The 27,303-nt window shown below is 51.2% G+C and overlaps 1 protein-coding gene across 9 annotated transcripts in view; it reads right to left on the reverse strand.

The window, feature by feature from the left end:
* Window positions 1-27,303, reverse strand: part of RBFOX3 (RNA binding fox-1 homolog 3) — a 357,239-nt gene that overhangs the window by 245,655 nt on the left and 84,281 nt on the right. For 4 of the 9 annotated variants that reach the window (XM_043496589.1, XM_038371245.2, XM_038371249.2 and 1 more), the window contains exon 2: window positions 14,381-14,507. The gene's annotated coding sequence lies outside the window, so the exon portion shown is untranslated. Of the gene's footprint in view, window positions 1-4,518; window positions 4,685-7,534; window positions 7,544-14,380; window positions 14,508-16,285; window positions 16,307-27,303 lie in introns of those variants that run through there. The other 5 variants (XM_043496587.1, XM_038371236.2, XM_043496588.1 and 2 more) reach the window with 5 other exon arrangements.

A 27,303-nucleotide genomic window follows, 5' to 3' on the forward strand; every position in this document is an offset into this window, starting at 1 on the left:
TCATCCTCATTGTGCATCGAAACTGTTTGGTGATGACAATGCACCAAAGCCACCTTCCCCCTCCTAGCCCTTGAGAACCTGCCACCACAAGCTGGTGCTCTGTATTCCATTCAGATCGCTCTTTGTTAGCTCAGCACAGAAATCGGAGCTGCTACTCAGACAGAAAGCCTCCATCCCATAACAGCATGAACTATTTATAAACCTGAAAATGTCTTTATTATTATTATTTTTCCCCCAGAAAAATCTTACACAATACCGTTAACTACACCCCACCAAGACTCGCAGGTCTGCAGCGCTGGTATCGCTTCCTCAGGCAGTGCCCAGTGGAACAGATGGCAGTGTGGGCGTTAGGTACCAGCCTCCTGGCAATATGAACATCTGTTACCGTTAGAAAATGCTAATTGCCGTCAATCAGGACAGCACCTACCCACATTTACATGCAAGCACAAAAAAATTACGCCTAAATTTCTCTGAGCACAACACTCACTGCATGCTAAGTAAGTGGAGCAACTCAATTGCTGCAAGCCAGCCTGGTATGAGTGGCTACAGTTCAGATGTACCACGCCCAGGCTGGACATACCCAGCTTACCCAGTGCAATGCAAATGGCTTGAGAGCTAGAAAGGAATGGTAGTCTCTTGCTCCCCTTTCCTCCTTCCGTATTTCTGGGATTTGAAATCATAACACCAACTGGCCCCATTCTTTAATTTCCAGTGCAGGCAGGAGCCATGTCTCTAAATCTCAGCATCCGGTGCACATCAGAGGAACGAATCCTGCTAAAATGCAGATTGAGGGAAGACACGAAAGATTCCTCTCTCTACAAGCTCTTTAGGATAACTGGGTATTCCTCTGTTGTCTGATTAAAACCCCCCTCTGCAACTTCCCTTCCCGCAATGGGTAGGGGCACATTCCTATTAGAATTTACACCCCCTCATGCCAGTTCAGTCCATGAACTCTAAGACGTTTATTGTTGGTGTGGTTCTCTCCCTCCCCACACCTGGTCCTTTTGGTTAAAAAAAATCAGATTTTTCCAACACGACTCTGCAACACAAGTTCAAGCTACCTCAGAAGCACTCTATTGCCTACTGCCAAGGGGTCCCATGGAATAATGTCTAGTATGCTATATCTTTGAATGCAAGATCTTTGGGGCAGGGACCATTTCATATTCTATGTTCAATACAGAGTCAAGCACATCGTTGGCACTCGGATAATAATGGCCCTAGATATTTTTATGCAACTCAATCCTGACCTTTGGCAACCCCTACTTTTCCAGGGGTATTAGATCTCCAAACACCTTCGGTTAATCCTCCATAGTCCTTCCCTGCAGTACCTCTTGCTATTGTAAAGCAGAGTGTCCTCAGCAGAGGCTCCCAAAAACTCTCCAAAGCCTCTAAAAAGGGGGGCATTTGTACTAATGGGTTTGGGTCAACAGTGTATAACATTGAGATGATCTATTTCATTTGAGAGTTATTGGAATATAGAGCACCCACCCCTCGTCCTCCTTCCACATTATCCAAAATATAGGAACAAGGAGACTCAGCAAAATGTTACTACATCTCCAGAGAGCACACGTAAGAACATAATGGCCCACTGGATCAGAGCAAAGGTCCATCCAGCCCAGTATCCTGTCTTCTGACAGTGCCAGGTGCCCCAGAGGGAATGAACAGAACAGAATCCATCCCCTGTTGCCCATTCCCAGCTTCTGGCAAAGCATATCGAAGAATAAAAATGGCACCAACATGATTTATCAGCTCTGTCCCCAGAAGTTATATTAAGGGTCATATCTGACCTAATACTCTGTAATGTGGAAGGGGCCTTAGCTCTGCTAGCAGGTGTTGGAACCCTACAGAGAACTGCAGCTGAACTTGCCAGCTCACTGGAGCAGGTGTGGCACATTGGACTCCATCAGGAATATAAGAAGGTGGAAGTAGTCCTTTGGCCAAAGGAGCTAGGATTTGAGGAAGACAGCTTCTCAGGGAAGGAACCCAAGGTACAGCTACACCTAAGGAAAAGGCTTATGCAAGGCAAGGGGGGAGGGCAGATTTTAGGTGTTTGCTTGGAAGTAGCTTTCTGCAAGCCAGATCTCAGGAAGGGTAACGTTTGGAGTGTACAATAAGTGTGCCGCTTTCATCTGGAGCTGAAAGGGGACCCTACCACCTTAAAATATGCAATAGCAGCATCCTCTGCATTTGCCTAGGACAGGGTATCAGCTATCAATCTGTTAACAAACCCATGCTCTAGTCTGGAATACTCCACCACCGCCACCACCTTTGAGCAGCACTGGCTGGTCCCAGACTTAGTGTGCTCTTGCGCAGACAGACGTGTGTATGTTCCAGAGTGAAGTTAGTTAGTTCAGTCCACTTGTACCATTTAGTGAGCACACTTGGTTATGGAAACCACACAGGCCCCAATTTACCTGGTGTCACTAACTCCAGCCCAAGAGATCAACAATTCAGTAAAAAATAAATAAATAAATAAATAAAAAAATATCCAGCTCTTGGGGACAAAATCTACTCCCCCCATGAGGCCTATAAGGGGATCTCTACACAGTAGAGAAAAACCCACAGCTGGCCCATGCCAGCTGACTTGGGCTTGTGGGGCTGTTTCATTGCTATGTAGACTTCTGGGCTTGGTCTGGAGCCCGGGCTCTGGGACCCTCCCACCTCACAGGGTAGACATACCCTTAGACACAGGAGTCAGCCCTGCCTCTGAGTTTTTGTAAACTTGTCAGGGCAGGGATTTGTTATTGTGCACACTGCACAGTGCCAAATACCTTTCCCGATGCAAAACAAGCAACACACGATAGTCACAGCATTAGCTTTTTGAAGACATCATAAACAAGTTACTTTGAAAGTTATCTGTGTTAAAATAGCTTACAAAATAGCTCAGCTAGTAAGAAATTTACAAGTTAAAGCATCAGCAATCCCCTTCACACCATTACTGGGTGACCATGGGACTGTCAGCACTGTCTCCTGCTCCCAGTTCCATGGGATCACTCACCCCAAAGAGCAGAGGAGCTCTGGGTCTCCCTGGCAAAACAGATCCATGCTGCACAAGTCTTACAGCACATGCCTACTGCTGAGGAAACACTGTCTCTCCCTTGAGCCTTTGTGTAACCATGGCCTCACCTGCTGTCGCACTGTGCACCATGTCCAAATCATCACCCACCACACACCCTAATTTCCAGAGGAAAACAATGTGAAGCAGCTTCCACTCCCCATGCGGGGTTCAAGGGCTTACATGTCAGATCTCAGTGACTCCTGTTCTCTTGCCCCGCCCCTGGGATAACTGGTGAAACGGCACGCCGAGTACGCCGGGCAGAGTGAGATGTGGCCCCTTCTCCCCCACGCTGCAGTGCTTGAAGAGATCCCCCTCTCTCTCTCCACCTGCATTTCCAGGAGCAAATCGCTCCATTTCTGGGGCAAAGAATCGCTCCTGTTGCCACGGGGTTGTGGGAAGGGGTGCAAGGGTACTCTCCCCGCAGGTGCTGAGGGGGTCGAAGGAGAATACCACTCCTCCAGCAGGCTCTAGACCCCTCCCCATCCATTTCCTGGAGGCTGGGGCACTCTCTGCCCCCTGCTCATGGGCCCGCTGGTTCGCCCTGGCTTCCCCCACGCATCTGCCCTTGTCTCTCTGCCCCGGAGGGGACGCTACCCCTCCCCCAAACTGGGCCGGGGCTGAGGCTCCCCTTTCCCCCCGCTCTGACCAACTGCCACGTTCCACCTGCCGCAGTGCTGCTCCCGAGCTGATCCAGGAGAGGGGCGAGGAAGGGGGCTTAAAACACACATCTCCTCCCAAGCCATCACGCCTCCCTGTATCCTTCTGCTCTCGTCACATCACTGGAACTCCCTAGCCAGGCTTGTGTGCCACACAGGAGAGAAGTGCCTTCACAATGAGCCCCCCCCCGGCTCAGAGTGGCAGGTTATCAGGACAGCGGGGCACCATCTCACTCTAGCTGTTGTGCGTCCCCAGCAGGGCGCTGGCGCTGTACAAGTGGGAGGTGATAGTAACCCTCGCAGCCCTATATGGCACTGGGAATTCAGCCCATCTACATTAGCTTCCCCATGTTTCAAACGCTGGTGAGACAGAGGCGCCGCTATCTGAGAGCCAGTTCCTGTCTGGTGCGAAGCAAGTAGGGACCTTATTCTAGTTCCCAGTGCAAGAGGGTCCTCGTCACAAAAGCTGTCAGCGCAGTCAGCATTAGCCGGGCAGGGCCAGCATGCACTGGCAGGGAGCAGTTTGCACAGCCACTGCCAGGACTGTCCTGCTCTGGGGAAAGACCAGGTGGGTGAACCCTGGTCTTCAGGGCCCTCTGCCTGGTACCACAGAAGGGTGCTTTTTTAAGAAAATGAAGTTACAGAAGGATATATATATATATATATTTTTTTTTTAAATCTTCACAACTGATTCAGGGCTCTGCCCACCTGATTCACAGACCTATTTTTCTGGCTCTGGTGAGACAGCTCATGTGAGCAAGGAAACATGGGCCAGTGCTTGCAGCTGCCATAATCTTAACTTACCTCCTCATCACTCCCTTCACTTGGGGCTTCCAGCTCAGCCAGCTGCACCACCCTGTGGAATCCACCGCGCCAATTCAATGAGGTCACGTCCCACGGTGATGTCTTGCCCAATCATACACACTGTAGAAGCACCATCTCTGGCCTTTAGAGAAAGCCCAGCCTGGCCCAGAACTTCTCCTGAGAGAGAGAGAGATTGCCCCATAGGCTGGGGAAGTGGTGGTACAAGGTTTGGGAGCTCTCAAGACATTTCCGAGAAGACCCTAAGCACACATGCATTGTCTGGCTCTCATTATAGAGCTGTAACATGTTGGGGGAGGCAGGTAAACACAATATATAGTTCATTCCCTTGTAACCATTACGTAATGGTTACTGGGCTTTGGCTCCTTCCCCTGGTCCACCCCACATCCCGCCTCAGGATTGGCTTCCTGACTAACTCCCACTGGTAAGAGCAGGTTGTAGCACCGCTGCTTCCCGCTGCTCCAACCATTACTCAGCAAGTGAGGGAATCACTCCGTGCTCCAAGGTCACTCAAAAACACCATCTGTCCATGCACTGCATGCCGCTCCCCCAGAGAGTGCGCGAGAGAGAAATTATTCCAATACGCTGAAGGCCACCTCCCCTTTCCCCCACCCTCCATTCTAGAGGCAGCCAGCACAAAGTCAGTCCAACTGCAGTTACAGAGTGCTAGCTTGGTCCGGACTGGGGAGAGTCTGTGGATCTTCACACCAAGATAGCTGGTGAGCCTAAGGCAGCTACAACATCCCCTGGCCAATCTGCAACTCCCCATATAGCCCTCTGGCAGTAGGTGTGCTGAGATCCCCCTCCTATATCATCACCCAATTACAAAGTCAGAAGAAACAACAGTCCTCTGGCTCTGGCCCTGGGACAGGGCAGGTGCTACTCTCTGTGCTCATGAAGGGGACTGCACAGTCTCGCCTCCTCACGCCCACCCTGAGAGCCTCCCCTCCAGTCCCTGCTGCTTCTAGGCAAAGAATAAATACAGGAGCCTCCACCCAACAAGGTCCTGGGACAAAGTCCCAAAACATCAAACAAAGGGGATGGAAAACCCCCTTTCACCATGCAGCTGAACACAGCCCCAAGGAGCAGAGAGGCTCTCCGGGTACATCTACACTGCAATGTAAACCCAGGGTTAGTTGGACTCAAGTGAGCTCACTTTGCAAAAGGCTTGATTGGTTCGCTCTCCATTGCAAACCCAGGAGGCTCTCTGACCGTGTACTTGCAGATTGGTGATAGAACAGAATGGGTTAATGCAAACCTGAGCTGCTGCTGTTTGCAAAGGGGGGGTGGCTTCCATTTCCAATAGAGCGGATCGCAGATTGTTGGGCTAGAGAGGACTAAGGAAATTGTCCCATGGAATTGTGGGATACTTCCAGATGACTCCCGGGACCCATGTCAAGCGGAGCTGCATCTACACTGCAAAGCAATAGGGCTTGGACCTTGAGTCTTGGCTTAACTCGAGCTCAGAACCCCCAGCCCTGCAGAGTCCTGGGATCTTGGGTCCGAGCCCTGGGTTAGCACAATTGCAGTGTAGACACAAGGGGGTTAGGTTCAAGCCCAGACTTACGTTGCAGTGTAGATACACCCACAGTGTGCACAGCAGCTAGCCACCCCAACTCTACAAGCAATAGCCCACCCACAGAGATAGTCCAGGCCCACTGTTGTGCTGGAGAGACTACCTCATTCACATCAACACATGCCCCCTACCCACACCCTTGCCAAAAAGGAAGCACATTTGGTTGACAAAACACTCTGGGAGAAAGTGTTTCAAGTGAGCAGAGCTGCTGGGACGCAGACAGGCTGCCTCTAAATATGAATGCTCCAGCCAGACAGGTGCTGGGAAAAGCTCCAGGCCAAGAGGGGAGAGCAAGCATCTTGTTCAGACCCATCATTTAGATCTTGCCATGAGCGTTACACATTGCCAAAGACAAAATACATTCACATAAGCCAAAATTCTGGCTCTCAAGCACAGCCTGCTCCGCCAGGCTGGGGAGGGAGGAATGCCCCCCAAAACAGCCAAGTGAAACAGTGCCCTGCAGCCACTACTCTACTCTCCAGCCTCCTGCACAACCCCGTTTGCAGGGGCAATGGAGGCAACGGAGCAGCCTCACGGGGGGGGCAACGGAGCAGCCCTGTCCGTCCCCAACTCTGAAACTTACCCCTCCCCCTGCACAAACCATGGTCAAAAGGCCCTTCAGAGCCACAGAGAGGGGGCAGGAATGACCTCAGACATCATGCCCACTCCACACGTATTATTTATAATTCAACTTACACCCAAAGCTAGACACAGCGTGAGCTCCCATGGCGTCCTGACCATTCACAGACACCACAGGAGCAGCATCTCTGGCCACGCTGCCTCGGCATTCCCCCCAGGTAGAGACATTACCGGACAGGCCAGGGAAGTGGGATATTTATGGGGAGTTGGAGTCACCTGCACCCTGAAATGGGTCTTAAGCCATATTCACCATTCCTGGGTTGCCATATACATCTCCAAGGATATCGCAATGAGAAACCCATTTTTAACAAAGCCTTAAACACAGCACCTCTTTGCCCTATTTGCACCCACACAGCCACTAACTGCCCACCCCCTACTATTCCCGTTCTCTTGGCCAGGACACAAACCTTTCAGGCTGGGTTGCTGTAGGTTCTTCTAAACTAACCATTTGAGTTCAAGCCAGATCTGAACAAAGAGATGGCAAACTGTGACATCAGAGATAACTCAGTCAAGAAATAAGCGATTGACTTTGGTTTAGTTGCAATCTTATTGAGGGAAGTTCTTCAAGAGTGCCGAATGGATTTACGAGCACACATACCATTTAAAGCCAATGGGATGTGTAGATATTCAGAAACGTTCAACATCTCCCAAAAAGCCCTACTATCACGTGTGTCAGCTGTGCTGTCGCAGCTGTGAAATGTACTTTCTGATGAGAGAACCAGCAGCACTAGCTATTCTTTGTGAGCAGTAGTAATAATCAGTTCTTAGCACTTTTCATCCAGAGATCACTGCACCATTCTCCCCACTGTACACAGAAGGAAAGTGATTTGCCCAAGGAGACATGGTGAATCAGTATTAGAGGTGAGAACAGGACCCAGGAGTCTTGTGTCTTATCCAGTGGAACAGAGTGCTTTGGCAACGCTAGGGCAAGGGATTCTCCCATCTCTGTGTCCTGCACAGGCCCTGAATATTCCTAGCCCAGGAATCCTGCACCAGCACCCCAGCCCATGGACTCGCCTTTGTGGTCCCATTGTTGTGTTGCGAGATTGTTTCCATACGGGAGCAGTCAGCAGAGCCACCAGCTCCCGTGCTTAACGCTACATCTGGAAACTCTTCTCACCCTTAATTGTTCTTAATGCTTTAACACACCGAGTGACTAACAGACACTAATTGGGTAGCTTTAGCAGTGAGAGCACGCAAGGAACATGGCTGGCAGCGCCCTCTGTGCCGAGCTGGTACTCTCCCAGCCATATATCTGCCATCACATTACAAACATCATAAATCACCAGCAAAAAAAAAAAAAGCTAGTCTAATTCTCTCTGTTGTCCTTCTGCAAAGAGAGGCACAGAGCCTGAACCCTGAGTGCAGCAAAGACAACCTGAGACAGAAGCAGACAGCTTCTCTGACCACTTTCATTACTTCCAAAACCATCACAATAGCCTTAAACACACCGCCACCCCTCAAAACCATTCCATCACAGCGCTGACTCACATCGCACGGCAGCCACTCGCTCATGGACATTTGGCTCCACTGCAGGTAGTTATGAGCTGTGCATTTTGGACCTGTCGTTGAAGCTCCACGGGTGAGAGTCAGCTTCCACACAGAGCCTGACTGGATTTCCCCCCCCCCCCCGCCACAATCTAACTTTCCAAAAAAGGCTTCTTTGTGCCCAGAACATGCCGTTCTCCATCACTCCCTCAACAATGTTCCATAGCACAGGACTTCTCTCCAGTGGCGTTTAGCACAGGGTTTGGGGAAGCACACACTTCACTGTTACTCCTGATGCAGGCAATGCTCCACTCCTGCTCAACCCACTTTTACATGCTGGGTACCCCCTGCGCTGGGTTCTGGTTTAACCTTCTGACCTCAAGCGGACACAGGAAGACAAGTGATGGATGGGCAAAAAGGGCACAGTAACTCTCAGAGGATTTATGGGTAGCAGGATGGCACTGCTGGGGAAGAAGAAATGTGTTGCAACAAAAGGGCTCAGGGTTTTACTACCAGGTTATGAAGTTGGAAGAGACTTGTGGATATTTGGCATAAGGCTGCAGTGGTCTAGTGAGTTATGAGCTTAGGACCAAGAGTTAGAACTGTTGGGTTCTATTCCAGGTTTGCCACAGACTTGCTGTGTGACCTTGGGTGAACCACTTAGTGTCACTGAGCCTCAGTTTTCACATCTGTAAAATGGGGATGCCACTGAGCCATCTTTGCAAACCATCTTGACATTCCCAGGGACTTGCTAAGTGTCAAGTATAATCATCATTATTGCACACGCCATGAGCGCAACACTAGCTAGCACAACTGGTACTATCTGCTCCAGATCAGCCTCAGATGTAACTAACAGGGAACAGAGGAAGACAGGGCTGGAAGGGACTTCCTGGGTTGAGTCTAGTAGTCTGCTATGGAAGGCAACCCCACCATAAAATCCCATTCATACATTTATCAAGTTCCTTTTTCAAACTAGTTGTGTTGTTTGCCCCCACTCTTCCTAGTGGGAGGTTGTTGCAGAACCTCCTTTCTCTAATCATTAGAAATCTTCTAATTTCCAGCCTACGGTTCTGTCTACACCACAGCCAATGTCACTCAGGGGTGTGAATATCCCCACCCCAAGGGACACACGATACACCGACGTAAGCGCTCATGTGCACAGGGCTATGCTGCTCACAGAGGTGGGTTTTTATGGCAAGGGGAGAGCTCTCCCTTCGGATAGAGCATCTGGTGAAGGTGTATATGTACAGCATTGCACCGGCAGAGAGTATCAACACAGCTGCATCATTGCAGCACTGTACATATAGACGTGGCCTAAACATATTCCTGGACAGCTTGTCCCCATTTGTTCTGGCGCCAGCATTGTCCTTTAGCGTCAATAGCTCCTCGCCCTCCCTGGGGTTTACGCCCAACGTGTTTACAGAGAGCAATCCGATCCCCTCCGAGCCTTCCCTTTGCTAGGCTGAACAAGCCAAGATCCTTTAGTCTCCTCTGGTCAGCTCAGCTCTCCACTCCCCTGATCATCCTAGCAGCCCTTCTCTGCACCTGCTCCACTCTGAATTCAGCTTTCTGGAAGTGGGGGGACCAGAAGTGCACACGGTTTTGCAGGTGCCTTGTACAATGGCATTAATATTCCCCTGTCTGTACTGGAAATACATCTTAGGATCGCACTTACCTTTCTCACAGCTGCATCAGTCCTCCTGTGATAGACAAGTACACCCAGGTCTTTCTCCTTCTCTGTTGTTTCCAACTGAGAAACCCACAGCCTATAGCAGAAAGTCTTAGTATAGGGCATGACTTTGCACTATTAAATTTCATCCCAGATGTTGGGCTGGCTGGTCATTCTGTTGGGGGATATTCCCTTGAGCAGACAGCACCTCACGGCCAAGACCTTTGGCTCAGTGACTCCGGAGGGGGGTGTGGAGGCCTGGCCTGCACGTGCACAGGACCGGCTCTTCTTACCAGCGCATTCTGCAAGAGCAGAAGCACTGCTCTGGACTACATCTTACAGGCTGACAGGTCAGAGGTGGAAGGCAGCTGCCTGCTATCCAGTCTGCCAGCTCAGCCTCCTCTGCGACCGTGGAAATACAGGGTGTTCACTGAAGTTGCACTACAGTAGGAAATAGACTCAAATCTTGTTACATAGGGGCTAAGCCTCCCTGGCCATGTTTTCTATAAATCTCCTGGAATTTATTATATGATAACTAGCCTGGAAAAGCTAAATTAAATCCACAGCCAAGAAACTGACTTTCAAGCATGACCTAATTTACTTTCTTGAAGAAGAGGGAGGAGCTGGGGGGGAGAGATGGGGTAATACCTAGACGACCTCTCTTTCCAGCTGCTCACACCTTCCTCCTCCCCCTCCTCCTCCTCTCTGCATCATCACCAGCCACTTTGGGGATGGAGCTGCACAGCCTTTCATGTCTAAGCGGATCTAGCACTCCCACTCACTGGAACAAAAGCACCTCAAGGGCTCCCCTTTTAGATGTTTTTTCCTTTAAGAAGCGTTTTCTTCCCGGGGGGTTCCATCAGATTTCAGACTGACAGAGAGTATATTTGCCGAAGCTAAGTTACATGGTGTTCTCTCCTTGATCCAGGCCGTTTCTCCACCCCATTAACCCAACCTTCATGCAAAGCACCCAGCATCCTCACTTGAAGTTTGTGGCTTAGAAATCAATGCCCCTCTTGCAAGACCTCAAGCAAGAACAAGCCCCTCCGCCCCCCACGAGAGGAAATTGAAAGATAGCAAGGAAAACAAGACAGAGAAAATGTGGGTGGGGAGATGCTAGGGGTTTGGAGAGTAATGGGGTGTAATGCTCTAGCCCAGAGGTTTCCAGACTGTGGACCATGGAGGCCTGACTGGCCACACACAGCCGGCTCCTTCTCCTTGTTTCCAGCAGCTAAGGCTATGTCACCACAAGAACAGGGACATTTTGACTCAATGGAAAAAAACAGAGAAGCCCAGACACAGGTTGATTTTACCTCAATGTAGTTCAGATCAACCCTATACTCCCCACCTCGGGTGTTAACCTTGACTACTTGGAAGTAACAACCACCTGAACCTTGCCTCCACTAGGATGTCAAATCACTGGATGTCAAATACACACCTATTGTTGCAGTGAATACCTAGCCAGAATCATAGTAAGAGAAGCTAAATGTACATCAAACACTTCCCCCGGGTTCTGATGTGACTGTAAACTGGAGGAGAGAGGGGTCCGTTGGATGGCCAATGGGAGGGGAGGTGCCCACAAGACACTCAATCAAAGGCTACCCTACACACCAAATGGAAGCAAAATAACTCAGTCTCTAACTTACTCTGGAATAGAAGTGACCTATTTCAGTGTTGTTTAAGTGGGTAAAAAATGGCACAAGCTAAGTCAACATAAGAGATTTATATTGGGCCAAGACCAACCTAAGAGACTGGCACGGAAACACCATGTTGTGCGAGCTAAAATCCATTTATTATGTGGTGCCAGGTTGTGTGAAGACCAGCCCTAAGATGTGCTCCCTGGGTGAAAAAGTCGGAGCACCCCCTGCTCTAAGCTTCCACCTCCATGGAATGCAAGTCTGGTGATCTGAGCCTACTCCCTTTGCCCAATGACCGAGACACCTCCATGCTTTGGTACAATTCAGAATGACTGGCAGCCTCTGCTCAGGAAACACTCACGACTGCAAGAACAGGGATGCTACAAGCTAGGACTGAGGCGCATCAGCAGAGCAGTGTGGGGGGTGCTCTGGGACCACAATAGCTAGTGGGGCTCCAAGAGGACTGCAGTGTATTGGCAGAGTAAGAGTGGGGGTTAGGGCAGGAATAGCAGAGTGCTGCTGTTCTGGACCGAGGCGCACTGGCAGAGTTGAGCGTGGGAAGCTTGCATAATAATGCCTGCCCACACGACGCCTGCTTGTAGCCAGCGTGATCAGAACCTCACTTGCATGAGCAACATCATCCACCCAAAGTTTGGTAAAAAACTAAAAAGCTTCAAGGTGATATACAGAGCTCAGTGTCCTTTGCTCCCTTCAGACTGATTAATGCAGCTAGGGAAATATGCCTATGCAGTCTCTTCATAGAGGCCAGGCTTCTCTTTAATCTGTCTCTCAGGGTGACCTCTGCCCCCAGCACAGGGATGAAGATTCTTAAAATCTCATTCCTTATTTTACGATTTCAGGGCATGCACTTGAGATTGGCAAAAGAACGGAGAAATTAACGTGCAAAAAGCAGCCACTGCAAGGCAGAGAGATGCACAAAAGCCAGCCTGCCAAGCCTCGCGCTCCTCGGACACACAGCAGCAGGGTGGCTGGGGAGGGCCAGGCTGTTCCCACTTCCCAAAAACAAAAGGGATCACTAACTCCTGCTGCCAAAAGGTTACCCAGCTGTGATGGAACAGAGCTATTGGGTCTGGCTTTGACCCTTCTGAGGAGATGTCTACACTAGATTTTTTTTTTTTTTAAACCTGGGGGTGGCTGTGACTAGCTATGTCAAGGTAAAAACTATAGAGCCTGGTCTCTGCTAGGATTTCACAGTGAGATCACGGTCTCCAAGTAAAGACACACTTTTGGGGGAGTTGGGGGGGCACTAAAGACATAGCCACTTCGGCATCTAAGAGGCCCTTACACCAAGCTCTCCAGATCAGATCCTATAAGGAAAGGCCACATTTCCAAACCCGGATGTGTGGTTTGCATGGACAAAACAGGCACAGTGGTGCAAAAGGGAGATGGATTTACATTCACACCTTAGGTTACGCTACTGCTACATTCTCCTCTAGACCAGCCCTCAGTATCTTTCCTTTCCAGCCTTAAGTACAGCAGTGAAGGGCGGCTGCGTCCTGGGAGGATTGTGGTGTGGCCAGGCAGAGTTCGGCTTCTGACCTACTAGTTGGGGTGGAGCAGGATCACAGATGGAGCAAGGCCGGTTGGAACAGTCTCTGGAAGTTTCAGAGTAGCAGCCGTGTTAGTCTGTATTCGCAAAAAGAACAGGAGGACTTGTGGCACCTTAGAGACTAAAATTTATTTGAGCATAAGCTTTCATGAGCTACAGCTCACTTCATCGGGTGCATTCAGTGGAAAATAAAATCTCCTCACTGTATTTTTTCCACTGCATGCATCCGATGAAGTGAGCTGTAGCCCACGAAAGCTTATGCTCAAATAAATTTGTTAGTCTCTAAGGTGCCACAAGTCCTCCTTTTCTTTTTGCGAATACAGACTAACACGGCTGCTACTCAAACTTCCAGAGACTGTTCCACCCGGCCTTGCTCCATCTGTGATCCTGCTCCACCCCAACCAGTAGGTCAGAAGCCCAGCTCTGTCTGGCCACACCACAATCCTCCCAGGACGCAGCCGCCCTTCATTGCTGTACTTAAGGCTGGAAAGGAAAGATACTGAGGGCTGGTCTAGAGGAGAATGTAGCAGTAGTGTAACCTAAGGTGTGAATGTAAATCCATCTAGTTAAACTGGTGTAACTGAGCAATGCACTGGAGAGTGGAGATGAATTAAGGTGAGGGGGGATACTACAGTGAGAAGTGGCCATATACATACTTCCACAGACACACGGGAAGGGGGCGGGGGGAGTTACGCCACAGGGAACATAGACAGTATTTGACAGTGGATCTCACAGATGGGTTGTGGACATAGAACGTTAGTTTTGCATTGTGTATGTGATGGCACATGCACATTTGTGAGTGACGGTGCAGGGGTGTTTGCGTATGGGTGCATGCGCACGCCTAGGTAATTCTTCCTCTTTCTCAGTAAGATTTTCCAGGTCTGTACTTGGAACAAAGCTTCTTCCCAGGCTGAGAACTATCTACAAACAGCTGGGGAGACAGCAGGATAAATGCCCCCTGGATGTGCCCTCATGTCTCATCCTCCCACCAGGACCTGAACATTGTCTCATGGGGCCGGATCCTCCTGCAGTCTTTCCTCTGAAGATTCCCACTTTCCAGCTCCCTTCACAAGGGGCTGGAACCAGGGCACCTGCACAAATGTGGATGTGAAGTCCCCCTTTACTGGAATGCTTGTGTAAGATTTTCCAGGGGAGTGCAGCACACACTCCTGCTCCCCACAGCACCTAGAAGGTAAAATCTCATGTCCCAGCTATAGAACACCCCGTTTCTCCCACCTCCATTCTGCTCAGCAGAAGAGTCTCACCTCCAAGGAGGGGCACCTCTCACTGAGGGCACTGTGGGTCTGGGCCTGGTGCCGTTAATTCACGAACTTTGCTGGCCCTCAGAATCGGAGGCAAGAACCGTCAGGGTCTCTGTGGCAACTTCTGAACCTGAAAGAAAGAGAGGGAAACTCTAGATCCTGTTCCCATCCCAGTGTCCTCATCAATAATAAAGGAGGAAGGAGGATGCAGACGGCAGAAAAGCTCAATTGTTTCGAAATGGCACAGTTTCCATGTGGCAACACAGACTTAATTAAGTCTCTTATTATTATTAGAATATGAGTGCCTCATGGGTAGCAAACCGCTCTGAATCCCACTTGCATTGGCTGTGAGCAGAAATGCGACAGCCCCATCTACCCAGGGACACTTCCACTCCCTGAGATTGTGAGCCTACCACCCGCTTTTCTTGCCCTACAGGATGGTCCCAGGCAAAGCCCTGCATCATCTTTGAGCTTGTACCTCAGAAGATCCAAATGTAAACCACAGGTGCCTTCTGCCGCAGCCCTGGCCACTTGCTGCTCCTGGCCACTCACCCCTGGCTACAACACAGCATTAAGAATCCAGGAACCCAAGCTCCCACTGTGAATGGGAAGAGTCGGGGGCCTCTGGCACATGTGGTCACATCAGTGAAAGGAGAGAGACACATGATGCCCTAGGTTTCAGAGTAGCAGCCGTGTTAGTCTGTATTCGCAAAAAGAAAAGGAGTACTTGTGGCACCTTAGAGACTAACAAATTTATTAGAGCATAAGCTTTCATGAGCTACAGCTCACTTCATTGGATGCATCCGATGAAGTGAGCTGTAGCTCATGAAAGCTTATGCTCAAAAAAAATTTGTTAGTCTCTAAGGTGCCACAAGTACTCCTTTTCATGATGCCCTAGACAACCCTGCTACATAGGCAGCCCTGGAGAAGCACATTTCGCCCCTACCCTGCTGTCCCTGGGCACAAAGCAGGTTAACAGCAGACTCTTCATTCCAAGCACAGTCCTGCACAAGTCTGGGGGCTCGACATTCCCTGCATTAACATCTCTGGCTCAGCCTGCAGGTCTGAAAGGGAGAAGCAGTGCCCTGCTCCCTAGTTCAGTCAGCCCCAGGAGTGCAAGTACCAAGGCAATTCCTCCCTTTGTAGGGTATGGATGGCACTCTTGGGCTGGATGTGCGGAGGGTATCCCACAGAGCAGTGTTTGGGGGATCCTTGGCTGTGCTGCAGACATCAATGAAAGGCATACCATTTTTGAATCTCCCTGCCTGCCCACTTCTCCTCCTTTCTCTGAAACCTGCAGCTTCATCCCACATTGATCGCGACAAGTTTGTTTTGTTTTTCGCGACCCAATGAAATGGAAAATTATTTAACAGCTTGTCCCCTATTATAATGGGACTTTTTCCCTTACTCCTCACTAGGAAGACCATCAATCACAGCACTGAATGGAATACATCCACCCCATGACCTCAGCCATGCAGTTCCCCCATCCCCCACCTGTGAATTATGGAGACCGCATCGCTCGGTGGGACAGGCTCAATGCTCCACCTTCAAGCTGAAAGCAGAGATTTATCCCCTTGGCGGAATAGGGGGCAGAGGCCAGAAGATAAGTCACAGAAAAGCCGCAGGAGCCTCTCTCAAGGTCCTCCAAGGTTGGCTCATTAAAAAGCAAGGAAAGGAGAAAAAAATGCCCGCAGTGGCGCAGCTCACAAATAACCCTCCAGCTTTCAAATAAAAGAAAAGCTGAAAGGGAGCCTGGAGCACCTCGGATGGGCTCTGCAGCAACGCCAGCTAAGTTCACCCATGGAAACACCTGCTGGGAGGCCATACTGCAAAGAGCCTGGGCTGCAGAACCTGTGAAACGGACAGCTCCTCGAGCACCCATCTCATCAGGGAGCCCAGGAAACGAACCTGTTCAGTGCTCATACGGGGGCTGTCACTTTCCATCTGGTGCAGCAGCGAGACAGTCCCCATCTTGCACTGCCTGCTGTAGTACTGGAGGAAGGGAAGAGAGAGGGGAAACAGCCATTTAGTCGCCCAAGCAGCCCTTCAAACTCCAGCCAGGGGGCAGACGCAAAGGAGAGCAGGTGGAATCCAACCACCACGCACAGTACTGCCTCTGCCATCTCGGAGGAGATGCTGGGAGAGCAGCTCCCTCCTTCCCCCAGAGCTGCACAGCTCGCTCTCCTGCCCCCAGTGTGGCAAGGGCGAAGGGCAGGGTAATGGGAGCAGGTGTTGCCTTGGGTGGGAATTGTTCATCGTGCACAGTACCAGCTGTTCAGCAGGCCCAGGAGAAGGCAGATCCCACTGACTGTGGCACAGACGGCAGCATCCCTCCCTCAGAGATCGTGCCCACCCCTCCTTCCCCAGAAGACCCTGACACAGCTGCCAGAGTAGAACCCACACCCCCAGGAACAGGCACGGATCAGTTCTGTGGGATTCACCCCGCATGGTCCATAACGAGAGTAGGAACTGTAGGGCTGCTGCCTGCAAGCCTGTGCTGCACCCAATCCCTAACCAGCCACTGTACCATGCGGGGGGCTGGTGGGATTCTTCCCTTCTTCCTCCTGCAGCAGCTGAGCTATTGGCCTGGGCTGAAGCCCCTCCTGGGAGACTGGCGCAGTCCTGAAGGGCAGCGTGTGGCCTGCTATGCACAATCGTGTTCCCTGGCTCAATAATTAAACCTCTGACTGGGAACCGGAGGGGCTTGGTAATTGAAGTAACCTCAGGCCGTGGAGGTTCCATATGGCCAGAGCGAAGCAACGCAGCCCCTAGCACCGACGCCGGCTCAGCTCCCAGCCGAGGCAGTGGGACACGGAAGTGCTGGGCAGCAGAAGGGAACAAACTCGCTCTCCAAGTCGGGGCAGCTTTGCTCTTCACATCTCTCTCCATCCCCAACTGCCAGGCTCTGTGCCCCCCATACACACCCCAGCTAGGATGGGGTCTGGCTTGGGAAGCGGCACTTACTTGGCTGCCTGGGGATGGTGAGAAGTTGCTGGTGGACTGCCCCAGGCTGCCCGCCCCATGCACTCTCACATGCAGCAACAGGCCCCCCAGACCCATTCCACACCACACACACCCAGAAACCCAAAGAAAGAACGCAGACAGGGTGCTGTGACCATGGGGCTCCTCCCCAGCCCCCAGGAGCCAGGGAGAGAGGGCCCTGGACCTCTAGGGAGCCTGGAAGGAAGAGCTGGAGGCACAGGCAAAACGAGAACAGGGGTACACCATCAGGAGCGGAGGGGAGCCTGGACAGAGATGCTGGCACTTGGCCAGACACCAGGCCAGGCCCGACACGAGAGCCACTGGAAAGAGCCTGCTCAGACGGTGACTCCAGCAGAAGATGGCCAGACAGCTCAGCCACCCGAGGCCACACTCCTCCAACCACCACCAACCTGGGGCAGTTCTAGAATTCCCACCCCCAAGGACAGCAGCAAGGAGCCTGCGATAGCGAAGGCAAGGCGAACACACATCCTGTTACCCCCGCGGCATGGCCACCGGCTGCCATGACAGTCACAGGCAGATTCCCATCAGCCACTCCAGGAACAGCCGTTTACAAAGTCATCAGCAAGTAAAATCCATCTGCCCATTCCCAGAGAGAGCATTGTCTTGTCTGGCCTGCACTCCTCACCAGCCAGGGAAAGGAACAATGGGCAGTACCTGCTACAAAAGCATCCTTCTTCAGAGGGGTTAAAGCAGTTTACACACAGCTGGCCTCCCACTGAAAGACAGGAGCCTGGGGAGAGGCATGCATGGAGAGGGGAAGTGACTGGGCCGAGGTTATAAAGTCACCAGCAGAGCTTGGAATGGAACCCAGGAGTCCTGGTTCTCTGTTCCCTGCTCTGACCATTAGTTAACACTGCCTATGGCAACCAGCCCTCCCCCTGCTACATGCACTGGTTATCCACCAACCTGCCAGGCTGCTCTTTCTCTCCCCATAGCTTGCTCCAGCCCTACAGTGGTTTAATATGTGCTGTAATGAAGAAGCCAGCAAACTTGGAAACTTCCATGTGCTCTCCAAGAACGAGAACAAAGCAGCAAATTCATGTCTTTCTTCTCAGTGTTCAAATCCCAGAACATCCCCTGCCCTGCGATTCCGCCGCACAATTCAGTCACAGTCTCTTCACATGAACAGCGACTTGCTCCTGGAGGGAGCTGTGCCCACGGGGCCCTTCAGACAGGAGGGAGGCCGCAGGGAAGCCCTGCTGGGCAGAGGGGTGATGCCAAGCCTGACAGTGGAGGGAACAGATCTATCCTGATCCTGAAGCCATTCTCTGCTTTACAATAACTAAATTAGCCAGGATGAAAGGTTACAGCAGGAACTCCCAACCCTGCTCCCCCGCATAGCCCTTTCCAAGCCCTCACTAACTAACAAACATCTCCTGCTCATCACACACTGAACTCAATCACCCATCCCTGCCTGGCAGCATCAGAATCCACCACTGCCACTGAACCCGGGCAGCCTCTTTTCCCTGGACTTGGGACAGATGCACTAAACAGCACCAGTCCTCTCCCAAATGTGCTATCACAGACTGAATAACCCACACGAGCTCTGCCCATGACATAACACACACGGGGGGGGGGGGGGGGGGGAAGAGCGTTGGACTGAAAGATGCAAACACAGACCCTGGAATCCCCACTCCTGGATTTAGCACCAGGGAATCTAGATTCCTGCCACAGCATCCAATCAAAACTCACCACCCAGCACAAGGACACTGGGCAGAGTAGGCTGCTGCCCTCCCGGGGATGAGAACCTCAAGAAGTTCTCCAGCACTGCAAGGCACAAAGCCAAGCTCCACTGCAGAAAATGTTAATGTTTCCATCCCACTGCAGAACACATGACACACAACCCAGAGAAAGAACAAACCTGGGAAGTAACTTTGTACTAACAAAAAGCTGTGACCTGCCCAAACTCACTGGAATTCCCCTTCACCTAACTACACCCCCTCCTTAGTCTGCCTACTCCTGATTAACATGCACAGCGAGGTGGCAGCTTGGTGAGAGCTTCCAGCTTCACCAAAGCTCACTCCTCCCTCCGCCCCCACACTCCATGCCTCTTGTCCAGCCCCCTCCATCAGATCCACCTTTGAAGTCAATTTGTCATGGCCCAGTTTTCTAAACCACTCTGCAGAGAAGCCCATTTGCTGTTCTCCCTTAAATTTATCTGTTTGTGGCTCCTCTTCCCTCACCCTCTGATTAATTTTAAGTTACAAGAAACTAGCTCCGAGTTCAGGGTTAAATGGGGACTCAATTGTTTGGGATTTTTAGAGGGGTTTTTGATCACACATCGAGCTTTTCTTGTCAATATCTCACACAGCTACTGTTAATCACCAAGAAAACCACAAACCCATATGCTGGGCTCTGAGCTCACAGACAGCGCCAGGGTAAGAAGGTTCCATGCACATCACATACCAGCGACTGCAGGGTTAGGGAGAGCTGGCACAGAACCGCTCTCCCAGACATTCTGCCAGCTGATAAATAAGGGGGAGAACCCCATGCTGAATAAAGTCCTAATGCAAATAAAGAGGGCCTTCTCCAGAACTTCCCAGCCTTCCAGACACAGGGAAAGGCACCCAGAGACCATTTCAGCTGAATGAGCATGGGCACCTAACCCCTATTTGAAAAAGCTAATGTGGCCGCTTGTCAGTTGGAGGTAAAGGCCCAATGGACAACATTTGAGCCTGTTAAAGAACTCCGGTAAATATGGGGTGACTACAGCAGTGGAGCCCAAACTTTTCCTCTCCCACCCCCCTTACCAGTAATGGAATGTGTCTGCACACACACACCATGGGCTGGGATTGGGAAGCCAAGACTGGGAGCAGGCTCAGAGAGGAGCAGGGGACAGAGTGGGGCTGGGTGGTGCTCTGTCCCAGCCTCCTATGGGGGCTGGCCAGGGCCCTTCCATGCCCCCCGCCCTGCATTCCTCTGCACCCTAGGGTGACACACTCCACAGTTTGGGGACCACTGCTTTACAAGGTGTACGGGGTTTTTTAATCAGAGTTCCGAGACTCGCTACTAACAGCTCAGCTCCCCGATGGCATGCAGTGGGAGTGCTGGCATGGACCGAGCTCAAGGCACTGTCTGAGGGCTTATCTACATTTCAAACGTGATAGTGGTGTAGCTGCAGCGCTTTGGAGACCACCCTACCTATGCTGACGGGAGGGCTTCTCCCATCAGCGGAGCTCCTCCATCTCCCCAAGAGGCAGAAACTAGGCTGACAGGAGAATTCTCCCAACGACTGAACACTCTCCACACTGGGGTTAGGTCGGTTTAACTGTGTCATTCAAGGGGGTGGATTTTTCACACCTCTGAGCAACAAAGTTATATCAACCTAATTTCCTCGTGTGGACCAGGCCTTAGTAACACCTCGTCTTTCAAGAAGTGGAGATCCCACCACATCCCTAGGTAAGATGTTCCAATAGTTAATTACCCTCCCTGTTAAAAATGTAGCCCTTATTTCTAATCTGATCTTGTTTAGCTTCAGGTTCCAGACATTGGTTCTCATTAGTTATCCAAAGACTCGTGGTGCAGAAAAGACCTACAAGCACCACTGTTAATGCCGGTCATGTTTAACGCAGGGCCAAGTTCCAGGCACTGCTGCTTCATTCCTACTGTGGCAATAAAGCTGCAAACCTTAAAACGGGATGAAATACAATAGGATTATTTTTTCAGCATCTTCCATGCTCTAATGCAAGCCTATGTGTGGGCAGTGAGGGTGGAGAATTGGGGCTGGGATGATCTGCACCATCAGCCTATGAGCAGTAGGAGTCTATCATCTCCAACAGGAGAGCATTTCGTTAAAAAGGAGCAAATCTCCCCCATGCAGAAATGTGTTCAGACCCACCAGAAAGCCTCTGCCTAAAGTGTGCAAACACAGTGGGGCTGGAAGCCCATTGCCAAGTCTGGAGGTGCACCTCCCTCTACGAATTTTTACTGCACAATAAAACATTGTGATTAGTTCTACAAACCAAAGCCAGCAGAACCCCAAGGAAGGGACAGAGATAAGGGAAGCCACTTGCAGCAGTGGCAATCCCAAAACTGATCCAGCAGATGCTGGTAAGAAAGGGGAATTTGGGAGATGCTGCACGGCCTGGGTTGGTCCGGCTGTGCCTGTCTCTCTCGAACACAGACCATGCCCCACCAGGACAGAGAAAGGGAACATTCCCAGGAAAATCTCTCACCCTTTTGTCCCGAGCAGTGAGTCATAGTTTGGTGCTTTGGGAACGTTCCAGTTGGAAGCAGACGGATGCTTTTGTTCATTTGCAAGGAATGTATGAAGTGCTGCGTCTCTGAACTAGGGTTGCCAACACTCCCAGTTTCGCTGGTTTCTGAACTAGGGTTGCCAATACCTCCCGGTTTCCACCTGGGCGGAGCCTGCACCCCTCACTGCCTCACGCACCCAAACCCCCCAGCCCTGAGCCCCCTCCCAGAGCCTGCACCGCACACCTCCTCCTGCACCCCAACCCTCAACCCTGAGCAGCCTCCTGTACTCAAACTCCCTCCCAGAACCTGCATCCCACACTCCAACCGCCTGCCCCAGTCCTGAGCCCCCTCCAGCACCCAAACTCCCTCCCAGAGCCTGCACCCCACACCTCCTCCTGCACCCCAACCCTGAGCCCCCTCCAGCACCCAAACTCCCTCCCAGAGCCTGCATCCCACACTCCAACCGCCTGCCCCAGCCCTGAGCCCCCTCCAGCACCCAAACTCCCTCCCAGAGCTTTTACCCTGCACCCCAACCCCCTGCCCTAGCCCAGTGAAAGTGAGGATGGGGGAGAGCAAGTGACAGAGGGAGCGGAGATGGAGTGAGTGGGATGGGGCCTCGGAGAAGGGGCAGGACAGGGACTTAGTGGAAGGGGCGGGACAGGGGTGGGGCAAGGGGGTTTGGGTTTGTGAGATTAGACAGTTGATTTCAGAGGAAACCAAGAACAAAAGGAGCAGTTTCTTAGCTTTCAGCCCCAAGCCTTTTTTGCCAACAACCTGCCCCCAAAGTTCTCTCTCTAGCTTTTTCCAGGTTCGCACGGCTCACAGGTTCCTGCTTGGCCCTTCTTGCCTCTTTTCCTCTACTTCCATCTGTTTTTGTCATCTGTGACCTCAGTATCTGTGCATTCACTCACACTCCCCACACACCTGCCCAAAACAATACGCAGCACAAAAGCTCCTGGGCTGCTCACCTTTTGTCTTAGGAAGGGCTTATACTTACAGTTATGTTAATTGAAGGGTGAGTTCACACCTATCAACCTCAACTGGGTTTTAAGCCAACCCATAAGGAGGTTTCACCCAGTTCATAACAATATTTTGCCAACCCATCCCAATGCTACCTTTTTATTTGCTTGTTTGGCTTGAGATATCTTTGCCACACACACACACACACACACACACACACACACACACACACACACACACACACTCAAGACGTAGGGGTGGGCAGTGTGTGTGGCAATAAGGTTCACAAGAGGTGGTGACAACAGAGGATGGGAATCTGTGGCTTGGATTTCACCGTCACAATGGTACTATTGAAAAGCTTCTTTAGCTGGGCAGGCACTGGAGGGGACAGTTGTGAACAGACTGTGAAGGCAAATACCATCAGCAGTAAAGAGTGGAGGGGGTCTTTCAGCAGAAGGTAGCACTCTAAGTGTGTGCAGCCCAAGATATGGTCGCCTGCTCTGAGATCAGAAGCTATTTCCCACTTATCTGTTCTGAGCCCGGTATCTGTGCTACAGAACATGGCATTTGGTAATGGGATTTTGATGTTCAAGAGAAGATGCTTTCCTGAGTCTCACTTTACGTCACACGTGGAGATAAACATGACTATCAGCTGCCACTGAAGAATGCTAAAGAGTATGAACTTTTACTTGAGGGGAGCAGGGATAACTTTGTATTTAATTATGAACTTGGCAGATCTATTATGTATTTATTTCAGCCTTAAGCTGCCCATTACAATGTCTCCTCTCCACCATGGCAGGTGCAGCTGGTAATCCAACAAGGACATCCAAGCACCAGCCTCTCTTCTAACTGAAGCCCATGGCCGCCAGGCAGGCTGGCTGCCTTATCCTTCCCAGCAGTGCTACAGTTCTGGGATTGCAGAGACACTATAGGTGGCCATCAATTCCTACTCCCTGCCCTCACTCACATCCAAAGAGCTGGAGCTCAGCTATCCATGCACGACACCACTGTCACGGGGTTTCACTGAGAGGAAGCATGGGTGTTTTTAAGTCATGGTGGCTCAGTCTCAGCTACAAAAGTAAAACCGGACAAGTGGCCAGAGCACATCAAGTGGCCACTGCCGGTCCAGAGCAAGCTCCCATCTGTGCCAGTGCTGCAGGACCACCCTTGTCCCAGTGCAAAGGGTGAAACGGGCCTAATAGGGGCCAAACAGCTCCCCACTCTCCTGTCTCATGCAGCTACCCCCAACCACCGTATCCTCCGCAGCCCTGCTCCCAGAGATCATTGTCTGCACTCGTCCACAACAGTCTAGGCTCCCGCACAGCATATGGGAACCCTGCTACAGATCCTGCTTAGAGGAGGCTCATCCCAGCAAGCCCCTCTCCACCATAGTGGGACTGTTCCTTGCCTCACCCCTTCACATCACCCCCTGGGGCCCCAGAACTGCTTCTGGGCTCGAGGGGTTGCATCTCAGACCCACACCTCGCGACCTTTGGGGAAACACTCCAATACCACACTATGGTCCGTGACTACAGCACCTGCCATAAGCCCATTCCAAGGGATGCCCAAAGCACGGGCGTAACACAGAAACCCCAGGAACAAGACCTGCCCACCTGCATCTCCAGTAGCCCATTGCCACCCGAGCAGCCCTCGGGAGGAATGTTCCTGAACTGAGAGGTGGCTGGGCTCTCAAGTGCAGCGAGATCACTTTACTCCAATTATCTTAGATAGCAGTGTTACAACGGTCCCTCAGAGTCCTGGTGTCTCAGTCGCAGGTACACAACAACACTTCGGGGGGCAGCGATGCCACAGCACACACTTGGGAGAAATTAAATCCAGACAGGGCTTCCTCACCCCACTCACCCGAGGGACTCAGCAAGGTATCAGAGCCAAAGACCCTTTATCTCTTCTCTGGGGATGTACCCTCCCATTTGTGTCTGGTCTGAAATCCTTGTGCTAGTGCTGTGCTAATGCTAGTGGGCTCTGGTCTTCCCTGGATGGCCCTGCCCATCAGTTCTGTGGCACCTGTTAGTCTGGTGAGGTCTCTCTTAAAACAGCCTGAGGACTCCCACCCCAAAGATTGAAGGGTCACCCCACTGCAGGGCACTCTGACTGGACAAGGGCCTAAGCCATGAAGCTGCTAGCCAGGACCAGAGATTGGGGGTGTTCCCCCACAGGGAGCTGGGCAGTTGGGAGTCTGAGTGTGTTTGGGACCAGAGCTTGGTCTGCGGCCCACTTCTACCTGAAGCCCACAGTCCTGCCAACACTAGTCAGAGCTCCCGAGGTGAAATGCTCAGGCCCAAGCCAGGCCCTCGTAACACCAGGTGGGGTTGGGGCTGCAATGCAATGTGGGGCTGGAGGCCAAGCAGGAGGGAACTGGAGCCCAACACCACGGCATATGCTCCCTTGTGCTGGGGATTTGCAGCATGACTCCTTTAACCCTGGCCCACCCTCCATGACCGCCCAGAGCTGCCTGTCAGCACCGCAGCATCCAGACACTCTTCTCTGGGGAGCACCATGTTCAGGCAGGAACATGGAGCCAGAGATAGGGATCGAATCAGAGAGCACAGAACCACCTGCCACCTCCATGCCTCATTCCCCTTCCTGTCCCCAAGGAGACTGAGGGTGCCACGTCATACCCCGGCAGATGGCAAATGCCCACCTGCCACTGCAGACAGAGCAAAGGTAAAGGAGTCACCAAGGATTCAGCCTGACTGGCATCCTCCCAAGAGGAACGCTGCGGCCAAGCAGAAGGCAGGAGTCCTCTCTGTAGTTGCCATCACATGGCAGGAGCTTGTGATGCAAGCATAGGTGAAGAAGAAGGGCGACAGACACACCTGGGGGATGGGAACAAATGCCAGGAGAGATGTTCGGGCAACCACCAGATCTCCAAGAGGAGAACGGGAGGGTGCAGCAGATTTTCCTCCACAGCCAGTTCTTGCTGGAGCCACCCTTGAGCACCCTCTCCCAAGAAAGGAAGTGACGCCACTTCAGAAGGCAGGAAGAGGAGCTGCAGAAACAGGAAGCCCATTTCCTGCAGAACAGTCATGGAGAGCACCACGCCTCAGGACAGCACAATGAGAACACGCCCTGGGAAGCAGGGCCCTTCCCGGAGGGAGGCAGTGGTGCAGCTCTGCTCACAGGAGACCATGGAGGCCAAGATGACAGTTACAGTCTATTTTTCTACACAACTGCATCGAGTATTCCACGCAGCACACTCGCTGTAAATCCCCTCCTGCTCAGGCTCACTGCCGAGGGCCCCCTACGGTCGATTTTCCATGGTCATGACAACAAAAACTAAAACTGGGTCAAACCTGAAAGGTATTCTCTTCCTCCAAGCTGCTAAATGCACAATAGTAATGAGATTGGTTAAGCAATTCACCCAGGGACTGCATTATTTGCTCTGAAGATGTATTAACCAGTTAAATTAGCGTGATAAGGCAGCTCTGCTTATTTCTCTCACCAGTCACACACAAGACCTGAGGTTCCAGGTCTTCATATTCCAGCTAATAAAACAAACCCAGAAAACATGCTGACAAAGGAGAATGGTGCACTCAAACAGCCCCAGGCCAGACTCCTTCCCACTTGACCCGTTGTAAGGAAAAGAACTTTAAAAGCATCCAGCAGCTGAAATCTATTTGAAAAAATCATACTTCCCCCCTCCACCTCTTCTTTTTTCCTTCTTCTTTCACTCCCCTTTCCCAAGCTCCCGATAAGAATGAATTAATCAAGCAGGATCCCAGGCAGTAAGCAAGGCAGAAAAAGACTTAGAAGAAACTCAGCTTCCAGAGACAAGCTCACAAACTTGCCCAGCTCCCAGGGGTTCACTCTAATATATTTCTAAAGAGAATAGTATGATGTGGAAACTACAGATTCGTTTCACTGGCCACCCACTCACCTGCTGGCACAGCTTTAAAGGCTTTGTCCAAAAGCACCAAATGAACTTGCCTTTTACAGTTACAGTTATTGCTAGCAACTCGCATCGGAGGAAGCGCTGACATTTGGGGTCTGATGAATCTCAGGAAGTGGATTATGCTGCATCCAGCTATTTCTGGACACAGAAGCAGCCTCTATCAGTTTGGAGGGCACAGGAAGGTTTTGGAGTGAAAGCTCTGTTGTGTCTATGCAGTGTCCATCCGCTGGGGCCCTGATTCTAGCACAACCATCACAATACAAACACTAAGAGTTGGGGGGGGGGGGACCTTTATTCTTTATGGGATTTTTTTTTTGAAGATAAACAGTTATTAATATAAATGTCACTGACAAACAAAGCTGTGGCCCTTGAATCCATGTGAGGTTTTATGCATGCTATGTAAACAAAGAAAAAGAACATTTTAATTAATGTTATACAACCCCGAAAGAAATAAGATGGAACACCATGGAACTGTAATAAAAGCATCTGTTTACAATGACATTAGCAGCTGACATGGGCTGAAAGGTATATCTGTTGTCTAACATTTCTGTTTCCTTTAAAGGCCTTGACCTCAGTGCAAAGTGGACCAGGCTAGCTGTTCCCCAGTCTCAAGGGTACTGGATTACAAACCCTTCGTTCAGAAAGTGATGCCCAATCCATCTGTGCCAACTGGCACAGCTGTGGTGCCTGGAACAATTTCAAAGCTCAGTTTCCCACCATGAGCCGACGTGTAGCAAGGCTGGAGCCCGAAGGTTTTGCGTCTGGAGCAGTCACCTCACCCCGGGAGCTGCTCCTGCTGTTGGACCCTGGCGTCTCTCTGATGGAATTACTGCTGAATTCCTGTATCGATCAC

Source organism: Dermochelys coriacea, chromosome 14 (genome assembly GCF_009764565.3).
Source record: "Dermochelys coriacea isolate rDerCor1 chromosome 14, rDerCor1.pri.v4, whole genome shotgun sequence".
Taxonomy (NCBI): Eukaryota; Metazoa; Chordata; order Testudines; family Dermochelyidae; genus Dermochelys; species Dermochelys coriacea.